We start from the raw sequence: 14313 nt of genomic DNA, 5'->3' as shown, positions 1-14313 counted from the left end.
CTAGTCACCCTGCTTCAAGTGTGCATCGACTAAAGAAAGCTGAAAAAGAATACCTAGAACTGGACTCAACGATGACCGACCCCTGCAACGCCCCCGGACAATGACAATGTACTCATGGAACGTACGCACTCCCGTACGCACAGAGCCAGACCCTTGAAGCAACTAGATGACGTCCTAGCCTCAATGAACAAAGACCTTGTAGCATTATAAGAGGTGCGATGGATAGGGATTGGTGTGCTAAGTAGGCGTGGTGAAGAACGCTACCATGCATACTACAGCTGCTACGACCGCCACCATATGCTCGGAACGGGTTTCGCCGTTGATCCGCGGCTGAAATCAGAGGTCAACGACATCAAGGCTATAAATGATAGGCTATACATCCTGTGCTTGAGAGGCAAATTCTTCAACATTAGCCTCGTAAACGTTCACGCCCCTACCGAAGACAAAATCGAAGAGGAGAAGGACCTTTTCTACGGCCGCCTCGCAAAAATCATTGATAAGTGCCCTAAGCATGACCTTAAACTCATCTTAGAAGATTTCAATGCAAAAGTCGGTAGGGAGCCAATGTACCGCCAATACATTGGTGATCACAGTCTACATGAGCACAGTAATGACAATGGTAATAGATTGGTCCAACTTGCAGCAGCAAGTAATCTGGTTGTGGGAAGTACGAAGTTCGCGCACCAGGACGTCTACAAAGTCACTTGGATGTACCTAGATGGAGCCACTTCCAACCAGATCGACCATGTTGATAAGCTGTCGAAAACAGGCGGGTCTGTTTAATGTTAGAACTTATAGAGAATCCAACATCGATTCCGATCACTATTTAGTTGGCTTAGTGATACGTTGCAGATAGTAAGATAGTGAACTGTGCAAAATCTACACTCCCACCATGGCTGGCACAAACCATCAAATGTGGCTGCATTCGACGAAGAATGTAAACGCAGAGGAATATTTGCGGCTCAAACGTGAAGAAAAACGAGTACACCGTACCAAAAAGCCCAATGGGAAGGAAAATGTGTGCACGAACTCCAAAGAATCAGAGTGCGATATGTCCCAGGAAAAAAGTTAAAAAAAGATAGCAGGTCACCGAAATACCTTCATACCTAAGGTGACCAGATTTTGGAATAAGGATGGAAATCTGGTCAGCTACCAGCCAGAGGTCCTTTCGTGATGGGTTCAGTATTTTGATGAACTAAGCGATCAACGTGCAACTCCACGCCACTGGTAGGAGATATCATGCTACTTTCATCTAATAATGACGAAACGGAGGTGCAGCACTAGAACACGAAATTCATCAAATCATTACTGAGGTGTGGGATAGCGATTGGATGCCTTGTGATTGGAATCATGATATCATCTATTCCATATACAAGAAAGGAGATAGGCTACAGTGCATCAATTACAGGGGTATTACGGTGTTGAATATCGCCTGTAAAATCTTTTCTTTAGTCTTGTTAGTTGATAGTTGGAAACTATCAGAGAGGATTCCTAAAAGGGAAATCAACCGCTGACCAGACCTTCACCATGCGGCAGATCTTGGAGAAGATGACGGAGCAACAGTTCCAATCTTTCCATCTCTTCATAGACTTCAAAGCCGCATACGACAGCATAGCCAGGGTAAAACTTTACGACGCAATAAGCTCTTTTGGAATCCCGTCCAAGCTTACTAGGCTTGTTAAAATGACCATGACCAACGTCACATGTCAGGTGATGGTGGATGGAAAACTCTCAAGGCCCTTTGCTACCACCAAGGATCTGCGCCAGCGCGATGGGCTTTTCTGTCTCCTGTTAAACCTGGCGTTAGAGCAGGCCATCCGTTGCTCAGGAGTGGAAGCCTCGACGACCATCTTCTACAACATACTACGAGATACTACGTATGATTAGACCTGTATGCATCCTAAAGTATCATTACATCTTTGTCTACATCCTAGTTAACTCGATTATTTATTTATTTATATTTGTATTTGTAAATTTGTTCGCCATAGAGGCATACATAGACAAGTACTCCCAGATAACAATATAAATACAACAATACCTAACGTAACAGATTATGATAGAATTTGTCAAGTGATAAACAAGGTGAGTCAAATTTAAACATGAAAGAGAGAAAAATAATAATAATAATAAAAATAAAAAAATAAAAATTATTTAAATAAATAAATAAATAAATAAATAAAAGAGCATCAATCATTGTATGACGAAAGTTTGACAGAGAAGTGTTAAAGTCAAAGTGTTCATAGTTTTCATTAAAGCTACGAAAACAGCAGAGATTATACATATACATGTAGGGAAAGAGAAGTATAAAAAGACGAATTTTGTTAAAAAGATGTAGGGAAAGAGAAGTATAAAAAGACGAATTTTGTTAAATAGATGGATCGTTGAACTCTAGAATTCGAAAGAGTTAATTCTCTACGAATCCGAAACCCTTAACGCGCGCAAGGGTGCTGGCAGCCAACCGGTCATATTATAGCCTGAGGAAACTTCTCCACTTAATATACCTGTCGCGACGACTGAAGCTGGAACAATATAAAATATTTTTAGTTCCAGTACTCACATACGCCTCTGAGACATGGACCTTGTCCAAAGCTGACGAAACCCTGTTGGCCGCGTTCTAGAGGAAGATGCTCAGATCTTTGGCCTCGTATGTGTGGAAGGACAATGGAGGAGCCGATACAACGACGTGCTCTACGAACTGTATCATAGCCTCAATATCGTGCAGCGAATTAGACTCGCCAGGCTCCGGTGGGCCGGTCATGTCATTAGAATGGCACCGGACGACCCAGCCCGTAAAATCCTTTTAGGTTGCTCACGTGGACAGTGGAGTCGTGGTAGGCCCAAACTGAGATGGAGTGATGGCGTGGATGCGTCCGCCAAAAAGGCCGGGATTAAAGATTGGCAGACGAAGGTGCTAGCAACCCGAGCGGTTCCGGTGTCTCTTGGAGCAGGCCAAAAACGCGAAGCGGTTGTAGCGCCTGATAAGTATGTAAGTTAAAATTTTTAACCAAATCCTGATTATCTAGACACATCAAATCAATTTGAGCATTTTGTTATTAGTAAATTGGTTTTTTACCATGGTTAATATCTCAATACGTTCACCTGTCCAGAATAAAAAAATGTCATTCCTGTACTCAAATTATAAAGTTTCTTTTATTTATGTTTTTCTATGCATGAAGACAATTTTTTAATTTGAATATCAGACAAACCGTTAACTAGTTCCGTTTGCATTATTTTGAGTGTTTATTGGTATCACGTGGGAGGAGGGGGTGGTGATATCATTAGTTATAAATAATTTATTCAATGATGATTTGGTACTAAAGATTCTGGTTTAAAATAGGTTTTACAATTTATGGATTTTCTATCGTGCATTTCTGAGCTGCTTGTCTAGAACTGTTGAGTTTGTACGTTCCAAAGGAATTAAAAGAGGGGAGCACAATAAAACTCCCTTGGTTGCAAATTGGAAACATACGGTCAAATGCACAAATGATTATCAATTAAGATGAGGCTTGCAGTACATGTTTATCTTTATTTTTACTTATTGCTCTTTACCATCTTAGCAATAGATGATTGAATTTATTTGAGCTTTGGTCTTTAAAAAAAGAACCAAGAAATGCTTGCATACTAACCTTATGTTAGTGACGAAATTATTTCCTCTAGACCCCTAACTGGGTTCTGGCCAGATGGGCTATTGGGTTGAAATTAAGTAAATTGTCTGTATTTAACCCTACTTTCTTCTTTGCCTCGCCAGAGAGTCAAAGAGAATAGTACAAGATAGAATGGGTGGGGAATAGGAACGATGGTTGATGAATAAGAAATAAAAAGCAACACTAAAAACCCCGAATGAAATCGAGTAAAATCGGCTAGGAATCAGTCGGGAATTGAAAAAAGTTTGAATTTAATGATTTTGTGAAGATTTCTGCTTTATTATGCTAGAGTTAAGAATGTCTTTTTTTATTAAGGTTACGATTGAGGTTAAGTAAAATATTTTTAAATAAAGTAATCTTATAAAAAACAATTTAACGCATTGAATTATACGTGAGAAACGATTCAGCTTCAACGATTATTTTAAACAAATAAAACAAACAAAATGAATGAGAAAAACGAGATTAACATTAACGCAAGAAACATACTTGTAATATTTATAGAATGCCATTAGAGAGCAGAAATTTAAAATATTCTTTCTGTAATTCGAAGCCTGAGTTTCCGCAGTTGCTGCCTGTACCGTGTCACATCTGGCTGTGTTCATCTGTTTTCGGATGCCAATCCAACTTCGTTTATGGGAAGCAACGACTTGCTATTTTGACTCGGTTTTCTTCCACTGCAGTGAAGATTTTGCCATTCGTGTCTGTCGCAGTAATGCGCTAATGGTAGCGATCCCAATTGATCCATAGTTAACTGTGGAAATAAAACAAAACTTTGTCGAACAGTTTTCGTAAAAATGTAATGGCTGGTGGTTGATTTTATATTAAATATGTTTTGTTGCATACTGTATAATATATGTTTTTGATAATTTTGATAATTTGACAACTGAGAAATCGCTTGGTTTTTTAATGTGCTTTGGGTAACTGAATAGAAACACACACACACACACACACACACACACACATATATATATATATATATATATATATATATATATATTTATGTATATATATATATATATATATATATATATATATATATATATATATAAATATATATTTATATATATATATATATATATATATATATATATATATATATATATATATATATATATATATATATATATATATATATATATATATATATATATATACAAATATATAAAATTTCAGTTGGAAAATTCTCGTCGGAAAGATTTTTTTTTCTTTTACAATATTAGTTAAACGAATTCTTATTCGTTTTACTTATATTTTGGTAAATTTAAGATTTTGTACTTCATTGACTGTGTTACACGCTGCGTATTTTTCATCAAAAAAAAGCCTTTCAAACGTGCAACACATACACGTGCAATATTTATCCAACGTCTTGATTGCGTTGCTCGTGAAAATATGTCTATGTCGCTACCTTCTTGGGAACAGGCGTTGAACAACTGAGAAAGAGTTTAATGAACTGTGAACAACGCGGCGTTACGACTTCTTGTATGTTTTTCTTCTTTATCTAAAACGATGCTTCTTTCAGTGACTATAGATGGTTGATTTCACTATAATTCTTTTATCATGGTTTAGCGATGTATGCGAAGCATCGTGCGTCAACCTGCTTCACATGTGCCGAAAAGTGCGAATGATGAGTCAGATACGATTCAAATGTATTTGAGTTTTGGTCAACAAACTTACAAATCTGGTTTTCGTAGTCGCCGATGCCGCCAGCTGGTGCGTTTAACTATATATGGCAAATAGCTAGTCAGTATCAGATGGTTGAAAGGAAAACCTTTGCTTAATGGGATTGAATGTTCTTAAGCACATATTTCATATATTATATATTTATCCACTAGAATGAATTGTAGCTACCAAAAGTAATGAAAGCAAACAATCAAAATACTTAATACTAAGAATACTAAGAAACGAAAAAATTGTATGAGAATCGGTTTTATAAGACATATAGAACAAATTTTCCGTCTCATTGTTATCAAATTATGTCTACGCTGTTCCGGCTTCGATGATCGCAAGGTGTTTATAATGTACATAAATTGAATCTTTGCTTTATACATCATCATAAAAAACACATGATGTGTATGCGTATGAATCTTAACGTTAATACTCCACTAATTTTTTTCTCCAAATTTCATTTTTTTGTTATTTACTTTTATTTTAAGCAATATCTATTGTAGAAATGAATTTTGAACAGTAGTACCCAAATCGGCTTCATTGGTGCTGATTCTACAAATCATGGTTAACTAGGGGCAGATTCTGAGTGGCTTCTTTATGCATCTCCGGATAGCTCCCAATAAACAATAGAAATCTGTTCATTTGCAACTGTCAGCCACAATAGTCAGGGCAATTTTGGGCCACGCCACATTTCCAGACCGACATTTATTGATATCCTCATTTTTCTTCGTCAGTGTAACAAAAGGGTCAACGAATGAAAAGAATACTCTCTACCGCTGCACAATATGAATGTCGAGCGTTCTTAGCCACTTTGGAATGGTTTCTTCAATTTGACTTGAGGAATAAGAAGTGACTAAAAATTTTGGTAAGCAAGAGTGCGCTAATAAAAAATCCCTCAAATTTCTTTAAAATTAGTTAGCATCGAATGAATTCAATACATTGCTTTATTTTTTTTATTTTTATGATCAATCTAAATATAACTCAAAGGCATGGAATTCAACCGAATTAAATTTGTATGGCAATTTCGATATGTTACTTGTATTCCCGGATATTCTAAAAATACATAGTTGTATAATTTTTGCAAATGCTTGTTTGTATTATGAACTAAACAAAACAGATTAAACGATTGATATTAATAATATACATAGAAAATAATTCAAACACATAAAAAAGGTATGGGAAAGCATGAGAACAATAATATACAAAATGTAAATGGTATATATCTAAAATTTTATAATACAAAACAAGAGCTAAGATAATATTGCTACAAAAATAAGTTTGTTTTAATTTTGTTTACATTCATTACATATTGTTTTCAATCATATGCTTATGATTATCAATAACCTAAATATTTTGACTACATATGCATCGATAAGATGATATATGTATCTGAATATATTGATTATGAATTAGTGAACGAAGAAATGTTACAGGTTTTTTTATAGCAACCAGATACAGAATTTAAACTAGAAAAGTGATTTGTTATTGGTGCTATTTTCAATTGTTTTGAATAAGCAAAGTCTACTTATTGCTGGGATAAAAAGCTATAATATTCAGCTTCTTATACTTGAAAAAGCAGTCCAGAAAACACGCCTAGAAAGCGTCACGAACGGTGGGTGTATTTGTAATAAACCTTAAATGACAGCTCTAAAATACTCGTTTGCATACGAAAAATATTGCGTACTTATTCATGATTTTCCGAGAATATTTCAAAACCCCTTCCGAGGTTTGCGGTAGTTTATTCCGTTTTTACTTTTGAGTTCGTTGTATCCTGTGCAACGTTACCACTCCCATACGATAATGCAAAACGTGGTTAGAAATTTGTTGGCTGCAAAAAATATTCGAGGGTCAAACCGTTAACGAAACGAATTGCGCGGCATAACTCTAGCCGCATGCACAATGTGCAACGAACGTACCAAAGAAACACGAAATGTGTTTCGTTGACGTGAATGAAACGCAGGTATTTGGTAGACTGAATACTTTAGCATTTTAGTTGGACCAACATTTGGTCAACGTAAGCAACTTCTTTCTATGCACGTTCTCAACGATGGAAATGGGACAAATAATAGGGTACACGCTTTAGAGATGGTGGTACAGAGAAAGGAAAACGAAAGGAAAGTAAAAAAAAACTATATTCACCATCTTTTGTTAAAATTGAACTGTTTGTGGAATATATTTTACTCGAATCGTTTATTTAATCTCAAGGAACTGATTGCCGGAAGTAATAGCTTCGATGTAATAAACGGTTGTTTGGTATAGGTGATGCATTTAGAGATATTATTCAACAAAAATATGCGGAGCAGTAAACTTCGCAAGCCTGGATAGTGATTGAAAAATCAAAATATATGTTTTTCAAAATGAAAATCGTTTCTGTTATTAAAACTAACTATGGTGGAAGAAGAGTATTTAACGCTATGTCTACAATGTAACATATCGTTATATTAGATTTTGAAAGAAACAGTGTGTTAACATGTTTGCCAGTTTACAAAATGCCGTTAGCGCTTATAGAAAATACACATACAATTAAAGACAAATTTACTCCTATGCAATCTAAAATTTTCGATATCAAGGGTAAAAAGGCTTTTTGAGCAGGAGTCTCCCTTTATAGCCATCCAAATCATTACTTCTTAATGGTCCAATATCCGTACAGGAAATGAGCCGTTATTGCTTTCAACTTGTGCGTATGACAGGCTATCGAAATCAACTTTCATTGGAAATCATGCAAGAAAGAAAGAAAAGACGGATGCTTGGGAAGATAAACAGAAGCAATAGTAAGGGTTTCATATGCTCTTTTTAATTCTGATGTTGCATAGACAGCATGCGAACACGTACAAAAATGCGTTATACTTGAAAATAATATGATAACATTAAAATATAACTCTTATCTTTCATATTTTTACTCAAGGCTATTTTACTTGCTTGCTAAAGAAAATTTTTATATCACCAGAGAAGGTATTAATTGTATCTACATCTATTAAACCTTTTGAAAAAATTGTTAGATTTCTTAAAAAATAACCATGTTGGCATAGAAGAAATAATAAATGAAATTGAAGTATAGCATTAAATTTTCAAAAAGATGTTTTGTGTATTCCAGAGTGTTGAAAAATGTGCGATCTATTTTGTTGTACAACAATATTTAAGCAACTTGTTGTACACCAACGCTTTATAATCCCAAAGCGTTTTTCCACATGGCTTGCAAGCTGTTGGGTAAGGCGCCACAAGTCTTGACATTGAATAGTTGGGGAGATGATTTGCTTAGCCAGCAAAAAAAGTACACACTGCATTAAGAACGCTGGTCATAGGAAAACTTTCTCTTTATTTACAATCCAGCCCTCGCTCATATCATTTATTGTAGTTTCTTTTTTTATCATCTCTCGCATAGATTAAGCCGGGCAACATTTATTGGAATGGTCCAACAGTATCGTTTGTCGTATTGACAGCAGAAAACGCTACATCTACCATAGAAGCTATGTTGGATCTTCCCGCGAACAAAGCCAATTGGCAAATTGCCCAACACAAGTAGCAATTATTAAGAGATAATAATAAAAATAAATTATTTCGTGATTACATAGAGATCCCTTACTTACATCAATTTGAATCCTGCTCGGTTGATACCAATGTATCGAGAAACATATCATAATGTAAATACATAATGCCATAAAAATATGGGATATGAATAGTATAAATACAATGTCTTTTCAGCAAATTGGCTAGAAAAACAGATAATTATAATTAAATGCGGACTTCTAATATTGTTTGGATAAAAATTGGAAAAATTATAGAGAAAGTCTATATTGAATAGCCAGAATAATAAAACTAGATTTGGTATTTAGATTAAACTAAATAAAAAAATTGTTTTTGTTATAGTCAAAGATGAAATACATAAAAAAGATTAAAAAATAATAAATGCCTGTTTGGAAATTGTATTCTTCTATGGTGACATTGTTCAATCATTGATTGATATGACAACTTAGTCCCAAATAAGGTATTATAATAGTTAGTAAAAAGAATGCATAAATACTTGTATGAACAGTAATTTTAGCGTTATTCTGCACGTCGCTTGTTTAGCTAGCTTGATAAATTCCCAACAACCACATTGCTCTTCAAACAAAATGGTATTGCTGAAGTTAGTCTTCAGGAGTTATGTTTTTGACGTTTTTACACTCATTTGCTGTTAACGGATGTTCATTTGGTGTATGAAATTAAATTAGGATCCGTTACGATAAAAACGTGTAGGTACATCCTTCTGGAACATCAATTGGATTATAATTCATTGAACAACTAGCAATTTGTGACAAAACCGCAATTAGCCGTTATTCTATTTTCTATTATATACGCTTGACAACTATTTGATATCACGATTCATTTTCTTTTTTTATTGAATGCGACTTGTGTACTGACTTATTTTGTTTGAAGAATATTTTTTAGCTTTGTTTCTTTTGTACCGGCTGTATGGTCAAGGTGTTACCAAATCCAAGAAATAAAATTTAAAACCATATCGTGAAAAACATGTTCATTCAAGCTTAGAGTTAACATACTGTGTAAATATAAGTTAACTATTACTAAAGTGACTATTTATTAAGTGAAATCAGGAATGTTTTAATACATGATAATATTTAGTTACAAATCGTTGTTTTTTTAAGCCATCATATGGACTTCATCTGTTAGAAACGCATATAAATTAAACTGTTTTGTACTTCAACACATTTGGTTGGTATTTTCACTTGGAGTTTAGTTAACTTCAAAATGCTATAACTATATTTCTTGCAATATTGTTAAATCTACCTGTCTATTGTTAAATTGCTCTAATTGTGATAAAGATCGTATATTGCAAGAAAGTCTTATAACATCAAAACATAAAAACTCTTTGGAGTTTGTAATTGTTCATGTTTTCATTTATTAGATTTAAGGCACATTTCATGCTTTAGAACATATAAAAACAGGTAGAGATTAGAGTTAAGATCTAAGAGTGAGAATAAAATTACAGAAGTTCAAATCAAGGTCTAGCTTTTCATTTACTGTACATCATGTATTGCAAGGATTTTCTTATTGCTTTATATACTATACAGTTTAAACATGTTGTTGATCATGATTACTTGACTATTTATCAGTAAACTGAGTAAAATACAATGTTGCAAAATTATGAAGAAGAGATTTACCACCCATTAATCATTGTCATTGCAATGGCGTATGTGAAATATGCACGTGGAACGCGCTACGCGGTGTCTTATAGAATCATTGACCTGACTTTTTGAAGGGTGCATTATTCGGCGAACCGCCCTTTTGCTGTTTCTAAACTAATCAAATTAAGAACAAACCGCTGTGATCTAAATTTGATGAGCATCTGACTACCCTTTTGCTGCAACCATTGAAATTGATTAACGCAGGCTGTTAACATCGAGAAATGCCGAACATAGGTATTGATTTTAGAAGATGCTTCTAATTGTATGTGTTTTACTAAGCTTTCAGCTGATTGTAACTCTTATACAGGGTTCTTTAAACTTTTTGGCCAATTTGATGTATAAATATCATGTTGTTATTTACATATTTGATGATTTTTACATAAATTTACATAAATTGCAAATAACCGATGTATCAAGAAACGAAATTTTATATGGCTAAAACACAATAACAAGAATATGTGTGATGCATCTACGACAAAATTATGTGTAATGAATTTATACAAATATATATCTATTCACTGTCAAGATAGATTACCTTGTTAAAATTTACACACTTTTTTTCCGGCGTTTAGCAGTTAGGATGGACTTCCCTCGGTCAAACAATATTTCTACCCTGTTTGGACACATCAACATTACCACTTCATTTCAGTTTGGCCCTCCTCTTTCCATGTGCGCAACCTTAAAGGACTCTACGAGTTGTGTCATTGACAACTTGTATCTCTGTCTATCAGTGTATTGATTTCGAGAAAATCCCTGCGATTTTTACTACTGAGTCTAAAATGTTCCTCTTTAGCTCTAAGTCTCTGATAGTGTCTAATTATCTCTTTTATAGTTAGTCGTCTTTCGTCAAGAACAAATGAGAAAATTTTGTAGGTTTTATTCATCACAGAAATTTCAAGTTCAATAATTCTTTGTAGTATGGAGAGAAGAGGATCTCTAGATTTCCCATTACTAGTTTCCATGAAATAGATGTTGCATCCTCAATATGTTCTGATATTTGTAGTAGTTTTCTAAAGCTTTCTGAAGTCTGATTTATATGTCAGAAAGGTTGACTGTTTCTACGCTTATGATACAAATTCTCCCTTTTCACTCCTTCTCAATACGATCAGTCGGCCCAAGGCTAGATGTATGATGTTCGATGTTAGCCGGCTGAACGACTTGGACGTAATGGAATAGGAGTTGAAAAAAGTACCTGCGCAACCTTCATGACGGTTTCGGATCTTAAACAATTAACAAAGTCTCGTTTACTCTGAAATGTGTTTATAATACATAACACTACATAATTAATAATTCATCTTTTAAATTAATATATAATCCACTTGTAACCAAGGATAGAATGGAGCTACAGGTTTTCGTAAAATATGTTAGAGGTACATTTAATGTTTACATGGGTTTTAAAGGAATATATTTAAAAAAATATCTTTTCAAATATTTGTGTATAACATCTTTGAAATAAATTGACATAACGAATCATTTTGATTTCAACAAACGTTCAATAAGCCCTTTGGAAGGATCGAAATTACAATTCAATTTAGATTTGTGTGCTGATTGTAAAATGGATTTATCTTATGTCAAAAAAATATACATATCCTTTTTGAATCGCACAAATAAGCAAGTTTAACCAACATCCTCTCAGAGCCGAAATGTTATTGAAATACAATCCAATAATGCAGAAGGATTTGAGAAAGACATTATCGGATGATTGCAGCTGTATTTGTAGTTATGCAGAACGGTAAAATTTATTGGAACGCAGTTTTCATGACAACACTGGTGAAATTTATATGGCCGGTAATGCGAAAGTAATGAAAATAAGACAAAAAAAAGAAGCTACTAGAATGTATGTTAGAACAAATGTTATCAATTTAAAACCACTACTACTTACTTACTTTCTTACGAACTTACTTACTAACTTATTTACTTACTTTTTTATGTCAGTAAACTTACTTACTTACTTACTTACTCACTGATTATTACTACTAACGTAAAAGTACCAAATGGTTTTATAAAATAAATCCTTATTCCCAGGGATTTGACCGAATGACTTGTGTATTTATCGATTGTAGTAAAACAGTAGAAATTACTAATTGGAAAAAACTAAAAACACGCAGGGCTTCCGTTTTACACACAGGTGCTGCTGTCACTTTTCTATGAATTCGCAAGCTGCATATGCAACAGTTTTTCTCTGTTTCGTCGACCAGTTCTTTTACATGTGCACGACCATTACCACTAATTATATGAACGTGAGAAGAGTAACTAGCTCAATGATCCTTTCCTGCATACTCTTTCTGCATGCATGCAGCGTATAAATTACGTGGCACATTCATACATTGGTATACTATTCGTGGTGTACATCGTTGTTTTTCACATCGAGAGCGTTGGAAACAATTGGCGACAATTTGGGAGCCCTAATTATTTTTCACTCAGAAAGTTGCGTTAATCACATTATGATGTGTTGTTTGGCAACACTTGTCGCAACTCTTTGTAAATGTGCATTGATTGGTTTTAACACTATGAGTGTATATCTCTCTTTCAATAACACTCGTATTCTGTAATGAGTCTAGTTGGTTAGCTCTAAACAACAGAAAAGGCATTAGAGCAGTAATTTAATATGTTCGAAATTAAGCATTGATATTAGTTGGTTACTACGAGTTCTGAACGTAAACTGTGAGCCTTATTCACTAGTCATCCTAAAAATGACTAATCTCCCAAAAATCCTAAAAACGAGTATCCTTGCCAAACAAGGGTGACATAAATAACCTAATCTTATTTTTTTCACAACTGAAAGTTTAACGGCAAACAACAAAATTCAATATATCTTTTGCTTGGCAATTCATGAGCTAGCTGTTGTTCTCGTCAGAAGCGTGGGAATAATTTTTGAATACCATGTCCATTAGGCATAGACTGAAAATGTAAAACATTGATACCGATAAAAGTTGATTGTTGACCGTAACTTTAAAAAAAACTTCTTGCTCTAATATTTAAGCATTACAAGTGTATTTTTATATAATTTTCAAGAGAAGATAGCTCAATCGGAGAGATATGTATTAACCTATAAATAATTCAAATGTAAAATCTTTTTTTACAAATTATTTTCATGATAGATAATAAAATTGACTAAATAATTAATTTTTTCTTGACTTCTTAACGTAAGCAACAAAAAAAAATGTATGTTAATTATTGCAATTTTTGAATACTAAATATTTTGAGCCAAATTTTAAAGTTTTATAAACTTGTCATATTATTATAAGCTTGTGCAATTGAAAGTCTTGTTACGATGAGTCTCATTTCCATCACGCCGCGGGAAAATAATCTGTACGTTCATCGTATAAATCACAAAGAAACCTCCCTTCGATTGTATTCCAGTAGGGTGTCGGAATATTTGTTAAAAATGCGACGGGAGTACGCTGTTTCTCAGGCAAATTAAAAGGGCGACGTTTCCTAACGACCTAGCCACGCGACCTGCGATAGGCCATTCTCAATCCAACAACGCTGCTGTTCTTAAGCGTTTGCTTGCTACCATGCACGGCCATGGTGAGAAGGTTGGCCTAGTAAATCTGTTGCTAAAAGTATCAACACATTTCGATTCGATTTGGTACAGTTTCATTTCAGTGGTACCCTTCAACTGCTGAGATTAAGAGGGGTGTAAAACTAAAATAAATCTTCAGATCAAGCACGTGGACTCCATTCGGTACATCGTTCTATAACTACGGAGATAACCGTGGTCGACATGCAAGAGCTTTTCGCACTAGTTGAAGATGGATATTTGGCAATTAAAATTCGTAGGGATTCTTTAACGAAAATCAAAATAATCTTTAGAACAA

The sequence above is a fragment of the Anopheles nili genome, chromosome 3, assembly GCF_943737925.1.
Source record: "Anopheles nili chromosome 3, idAnoNiliSN_F5_01, whole genome shotgun sequence".
NCBI classification, from domain to species: Eukaryota; Metazoa; Arthropoda; class Insecta; order Diptera; family Culicidae; genus Anopheles; species Anopheles nili.
This window is presented reverse-complemented; position numbering follows the sequence as displayed.